This window comes from Molossus molossus, unplaced genomic scaffold (assembly GCF_014108415.1).
Source record: "Molossus molossus isolate mMolMol1 unplaced genomic scaffold, mMolMol1.p scaffold_m16_p_6, whole genome shotgun sequence".
NCBI lineage: Eukaryota > Metazoa > Chordata > Mammalia > Chiroptera > Molossidae > Molossus > Molossus molossus.
This window is the reverse complement of record NW_023425399.1, coordinates 107,871,990-107,878,144: the sequence shown is the minus strand read 5'-3', so window position 1 is coordinate 107,878,144 and position 6,155 is coordinate 107,871,990. Positions and strand designations below refer to the sequence as shown.

General features: G+C 43.5%; 1 pseudogene; it reads left to right on the top strand.

Moving 5' to 3' along the window:
- The first annotated feature begins 4,887 nt into the window (after positions 1–4,887).
- LOC118619284 lies at positions 4,888–5,748 on the top strand (annotated as a pseudogene).
- Positions 5,749–6,155: the final 407 nt, after the last annotated feature.

Genomic DNA, 6,155 nt, shown 5'->3' with positions numbered 1-6,155 from the left:
TTTTATCAAGGTTTCCTTTGAACCATTTAGAAGGTGGGTGGCCGAATGATGGTCTCTCAAAGATGTCTCTCCTGATCTCCAGAACCTGGGACTGTGTTAGGTTAGCAGCAAAGGGGAGTCCAGGGTGCTGATCGGCTGACATCCTTATAGGGGGATGGCCTTGGGTTATCGGGGAGGGCCAATATAGTCAAAAAGTGGGTCCTTAAAAGTGGGAAAGAGAAGAGACAGAGGCAGAGCTGTGATGTGTGGGTTCAACTGGACATTATTGGCTTTGAAGATGGCGGAGGGACCACGAGCCACGGAAGGAGAGGAGCCTCTAGAAGCGGGAAAAGGCAGGACCCATGTCAGACCTCTGACCTCCAGAATGAAAAGATAACAAATTGGTGCTATTTTAAGTCACTGAATTTGTGGCCATTTGTTGTAGCAGCCATAGAAAGCTGACGCAGAGGGACAGCCAGCAAGCCTGCTCTTTGGGATTCATTATGATATATTAGGGTACATAACGCCCCAGACTCCACAAGCTATGGTTGTGTGATGTCCTACATTCAACTCTAGAAATATGTTTATTATAAGATTTCAACTCTTGGTCTGAACATAGTGCACAGGACAGCTTTAGTAGTGTGAAGGCGGGGTGTGTGTTCCTTGGTTATGTCATCCTGGGTGCAGTGAGGAGGCCGATGATTTTAAATTAATCTCCCTGTGCGATGCCTCAGATGGCACTCCTGGGTTGGACACTCTGTCTCAAGAACTGTGGAGCACAGCACGAACGCACACAAATCACAACGTGTGTGTATAGCCTTGCTTGAGTCGCCCGATTTGTGCTTGACTGAAACAAAACAGTCATTTTAAAATTTTCATTTTTATAGTTCTCTCCCAAGCGTCATGTCTGTGGAAGAGTGTTTAATTCACTTATTTTTACTTTTACCACTGTGATTTGTGTCACAGGTGTCATGTGAGATGATTCAATCATTCAAACAGGATAGTAATAATAATGTGAAGTGTGTGGCTTTACATACAAACGTAAGGTGTCAGTAACTGAGTAGGAATTTCTGTGTTTTAGCAGCACACAGATTTGGCCTGTTATTTCATTTTGAGGCCCTATCAAAGACTAGAGTAAATGGCAGGAAAATGTTTGAAGTACATTCACTGTTGGGCTCCATGTCCGCCCAGCATGACACACAAGCATGCTGATCACCCCTTATTCACAACAGAGCCTTTACAAGCCGGGCCACGGGCACGCTATTTCCAAATACACTAATTCCTAAAATTAGCATGGCCTATAAATTAATTTTTGAACATGAGCCTCTGGTAAGTCCTCACATACAGATAGAATTTCTGGGACTTTTGATATTCAACGACACCGAATGGTAAGAGAACACAGAGCAGCCTAAAAATAAAGTATAAAATAGGATGACTAATTTTATGTGGAGAGGTTTCACAGATGAAGGAGCCTCAATTTGCAAGTCCCTTTGTAAGTAAAAACTATCTGTTATTCTTGGCATTATTCTGAAATCTTATGGCAATAAACAATTGCAAGAAACAGCTCTAAATATGCTTATTGATAACCTATTAAAGGCATACTTGCAGATGATTTAAATTAGAGCATTGGTGCTGTATAACACTGGAAAATCAATAACCACTAATTGCACATTTTTCTCTCATTGAAAAAGAGAAGAAAAGGAAGGCAGTAGAGTCTCGTGACTGAGGAGACTACCCCTGAAAACTCAATGTCTGAGCTTGAATCTTGGCTCAGCTACTTGCCAGCGACCTTGAGCACATTATCGAATCTTGTTGTGCCTGCATTTTCTCATCTGTAAAGTGGGTATGAATAGTACAACCTACGTCATAGGATTCTTATGAGGATTAAATTAGGTAATCTGTGACGACTGTATAACGCCGTCTGGCACGTAGTAAGCGTGCATTCAAGACTAGCCACTGTTATTCATAAAAGGGTTATGAATATCCATGTGTTTCTACGCTTTTTAATATCATCTTTGTCAAGAAAGAAGAGTGGAATTTTTGCCAATATTGTTTGTACCCTTATTAAAATAATAAAGTCACAGACTCTTTGAATATAAAGGATCTTAAAGATGGTTAAATCCAGCCCTCTCGTTTTATTATTGGGAAAACTGAGGTTTAGAGAGTCAAAGGAATTTACCCAAGGTCACACCACTTTTTCTTCTCCGTGTACTTATAGGGTATTTCCCCTGTTCGTGTGATTTTTGTGAACCAAATCTGACTTATAGAACCACTTAGTCTGATTCTTGCCCTTGCCGGGCGGGGCAAGCTTTGCCGTGGGAGACAGAGGGGACAAGGACAGAAGAATGGCAACGGAAATGTTTTCCACATGAGGGTGGTGGGCACTGAGCCATCCCACTGAGATCTGTAGAAAGGGCCCCTTTTTTTGTAATAGAGAAAGCAGTGGGGTTGTGAATTTATCTGTGTGTATGCATCTAATGGACTTCAGGAAAGCTCACTTTTTTTGCTTGCTGCTTCTCATCTTAATCTGACATCTGATCAGACCACTCCAGGGCGGTCCGGAGCTCCACACACATTTAGCTGTGAGAGATGCACCAGCAAGAGGTTGCAGATGTCACTTCAGTTACAAAGGTGGCCCCAGAAGAGGCAGAGACAGTTAGGGCAAAGGGTGGGTTGGAGTCTTCAAACCTCTTGGGGTTATAAACTGCATGAGCACCCAGCTGTGGAACAGAGAACTTTGGATGTGACTTTTCAGCCTGGTTAGAGTTCATTACAGTGGGGACTTGGAAGAGGTTTAAGAGAATGAGGAGGAGGAAGGAGGGGAATGATTGTAACTCCAGTGGCTGCTTTGTCTCTTTGGCCTGTCATGCGGTTCATAGGCAGGAGGGAGAGGAATACACAGAGAAGTAAAGGGCATCTATCCAGACAGGCTTTGAAAGAGCAAGGGCACCATAAACACGTCAAGAGCACAGTTGTTGGGAGGATTCTTTTTACAAGGGACAGGGACAGCTGTCCAACCAGGGATTATATGGCTGGCACCTGACTCTCTGTTCATTAGGATATACCCAAGGGAAATATTTTTTTACTACCCCAGATTCTTCCCAGTAAGACGTTTGATGTGAGCTTTAGATCAATAGAGAAAATGGATTTATTTTGGTGATTTTATAGAAGTAAAGGGTATGGGAGTCTTAGAAGAAATTTGTTGAGCTTTTACTTAGCATGTTTAAGACTAAAAATTCTCACCATTGTTTCTGAAAATAAAACTGGGTTTGAACAATTGGAGCTACTTCTAGGATGGTGATTTTGGGAAAAGAGAAAGACATATTTGGTGACATAGAAGTATACCCCTGGGAGATGGAGTTAAGCCACATTCCAGGAATTTTACACCCACGGAACAAAGAAGGCCTACAGTTTGCATATGACAGAGCTGATGATGTTGATGACACCAACCATAATAACTAGCGCTTATTATGGGCCAGGGACTGTACCTAGCATTTGCATACATTATTTCATTTAAATTGCATCACCACAATTTAAGGTGGCTACTATTATTATCCCACAGATGAGGACAGTGAGGCTTAGGGAGGGTAACTAATTTTAGCAGAGTCCAAAGACAAATGGCTTATAGGTGTAGTTTAAGAAATGATTCCAGTAAATAGGCTGTTAGCGAAGTCTTTCAGGTGTGGACAAGGGCACAGCAGTGATCTCTTCATGTCCTAGTGCGGAGTCTGTGTGCGGGGGAGGGCATACCACACAGTTTTCGGAGCAAGTCCAGAAGGGAACAGCAGACAGAGCTGGTGCCATCTGCCCTTACCGGTGCACGGGCGCCACCTGGAGACGGCAGGTGAGATATATGAGAGGCTACAGAAAACAGGAGGGAAAAATACAGGGTTGGTGGGGGGGGAGTGGTGAAGGGCAGCAAACACTGAGGAGAGCCAGAAAAGCCACCAACAGCATTGCGTGGGGAAGCTCCCGCTGAACAAGTGGGCTGAGAGTGGATTGTCCCAGGAAGGAGAGTTCCACAGTGGGGGGAAGGGAAGGAGGGCCCGTCGGCCGTCATGAACTGGAGAGGCCGAAAGGAGGAAAAGGGTTCATCTGTAGAATGTGGGACCCTAATCCCAGAGGTGAGAATAGAGGGCAAGAGCTAGAGGGTATGTGGCAGGGTAAACAGGAGAAGAGGGGTGAAGCCTTGGGACCTGAGAAACGTCACGTTTGCTGGTTACACGGTCTGTAAGGCAAGGAGCCGGGTCTGTCGGCAGCCAGTGAGCCGGGCCCTGGAGGCAGCCTCCAGGGACAGCACCAGGCACAGGCATGGAAGAAGGGCAGGGTTCAGTACTGGCTTTCTTGCAGAGCAAGAACTTAGATGTGCGGTTTTGTAGCGCTTGTCAGTAGGGCTAAGTTGATGAGTGGTACATCTCCGCTCCTCCTTCAATACTTCACTTCTTCTTTTAGGACCTATGTCACTTCCTACTGGTGGAGAGCACTGGATCTGCCTCCAGATGGCACGGGCCTCTTTGGATGCTGTTGTTTCTTTGCACTTAGCTCCACAGTACATGTTGAAACGCTTAGTGTGGACAGTGGGTCACTTCATGCGGCCCAGATGCCTAGTACGGTACCTACCAGGCAGAGATAGTAAATACGTTTCTTTTTGAAAAATGTTTCCTAACATCTGAATAGATACTGTTTTTTTTTCTTTTAGTTTTTAGTAATAGCCAAATTAATTTGTAGAATCTGGAAAATTTACTTAAGATCTTTGATGGAGAAATAAATTCACTTTAGAGTACATTGAGATAAAAGGACATAAGTCCAAAACCTCTATTTAAAAGATCATGGAAAGGTGCAACACATCTTAATTAAGCCAGAGAGAGAAACCTTTCCTCTCCCCCCATCTTCCTCAGAAAACCAAATATGGCATCTTCCACGAGGAGCTTGTTTTCTGACCATAGCAGATATGTCGAATCTTTTCGGAGGTTTCTCAACAATTCCGCGGAGCACCAGTGCATACAGGAATTCCTGGATGAGAAGCGGCCAGGCATAGTAGCAAGGATTGGAGACAAAAAATCAGAAATTAAGATTCTACGCTTTGGCGGAGATGCAGGTGAAATTGATCTTCAGATTCTCTGTAAGGTGCAGGCTCAATACCCAGGAATTCATATCAACAATGAAGTTGTTGGACCAAGTGCCGAACAAATTGCAAGTATAAAGAATCTGTAGCCAAGTCATCAAACCTCAAGAACACAAAGTTTGCTTGGCATGAGGAGACATCATCTGAATATCAAAATAGAATAATGGAGAAAAAAGAACTTCAGAAGTGAGACTTTATTCATATGATTCAGATGCTGTATTATGTAAAAGCCATCCCAGTTACCCTGAAAATTTTCCATAGTCTCTTAGCTACCCTTGCTAAGATTCTTCTTCTTCTTGTGTCAGGAAAGAGTGGGTGGGGCAAGTTATGGAAAAAGTACAGACCCCGCTTACCCCAGGATGATCTCTGCCAGTAAGTATGTCGCACTGACTGTTCTCACTCAGAGGCTGGGCAAGTTAGGGATTACGCATGAGTGCCGTGACCATGGACACACCTGGCTTGTACTGACGGCACTGAGGTGGAGACCTGCTTTGGGATTCTCTGACCTGCAATGTCAGTACAACAGCACCCCAGATTGCAAAGCAGACGTTGTGAGAGATCTGCAGGAGCCCAAATTCAGTGTGAAGGAGGAAGGAAAGGTCCTTTTTAATAACGGTCTGAGTTCCATAGTGGTTGAGACATAAATGTCAGTCATGGGAGTCTACTCAAAAATGATATCTTAAGCAGTGTTGGCCATTTCTGTATTAAAATTACAAATACATCTCATAAATAGAACATTGTTTCTTATATGTAAAATCTAGAAAATTCCAAGATGCTCTTGGACTTCCATGTACAATCACATTTGATGTTGCTTATCCCATCCCTTCCCCAGGTAAAGAGACCATATGCAGGCTAAATACCACCTAAGCTGGAAAAATGAGGCAACCAAGTTTCACCGGCTTATTGACAATAAAATCCTTTTCATTGGTTGATTGTACTGGGATTTCCTAGACACCAAAAAGGTATGTACTATGGATTCTTTAAATACTAGTGAAGAATATGCTTATTGATACTTCGGGGAAAAAAGTAAGAGAGGGAATACTTACAAAAC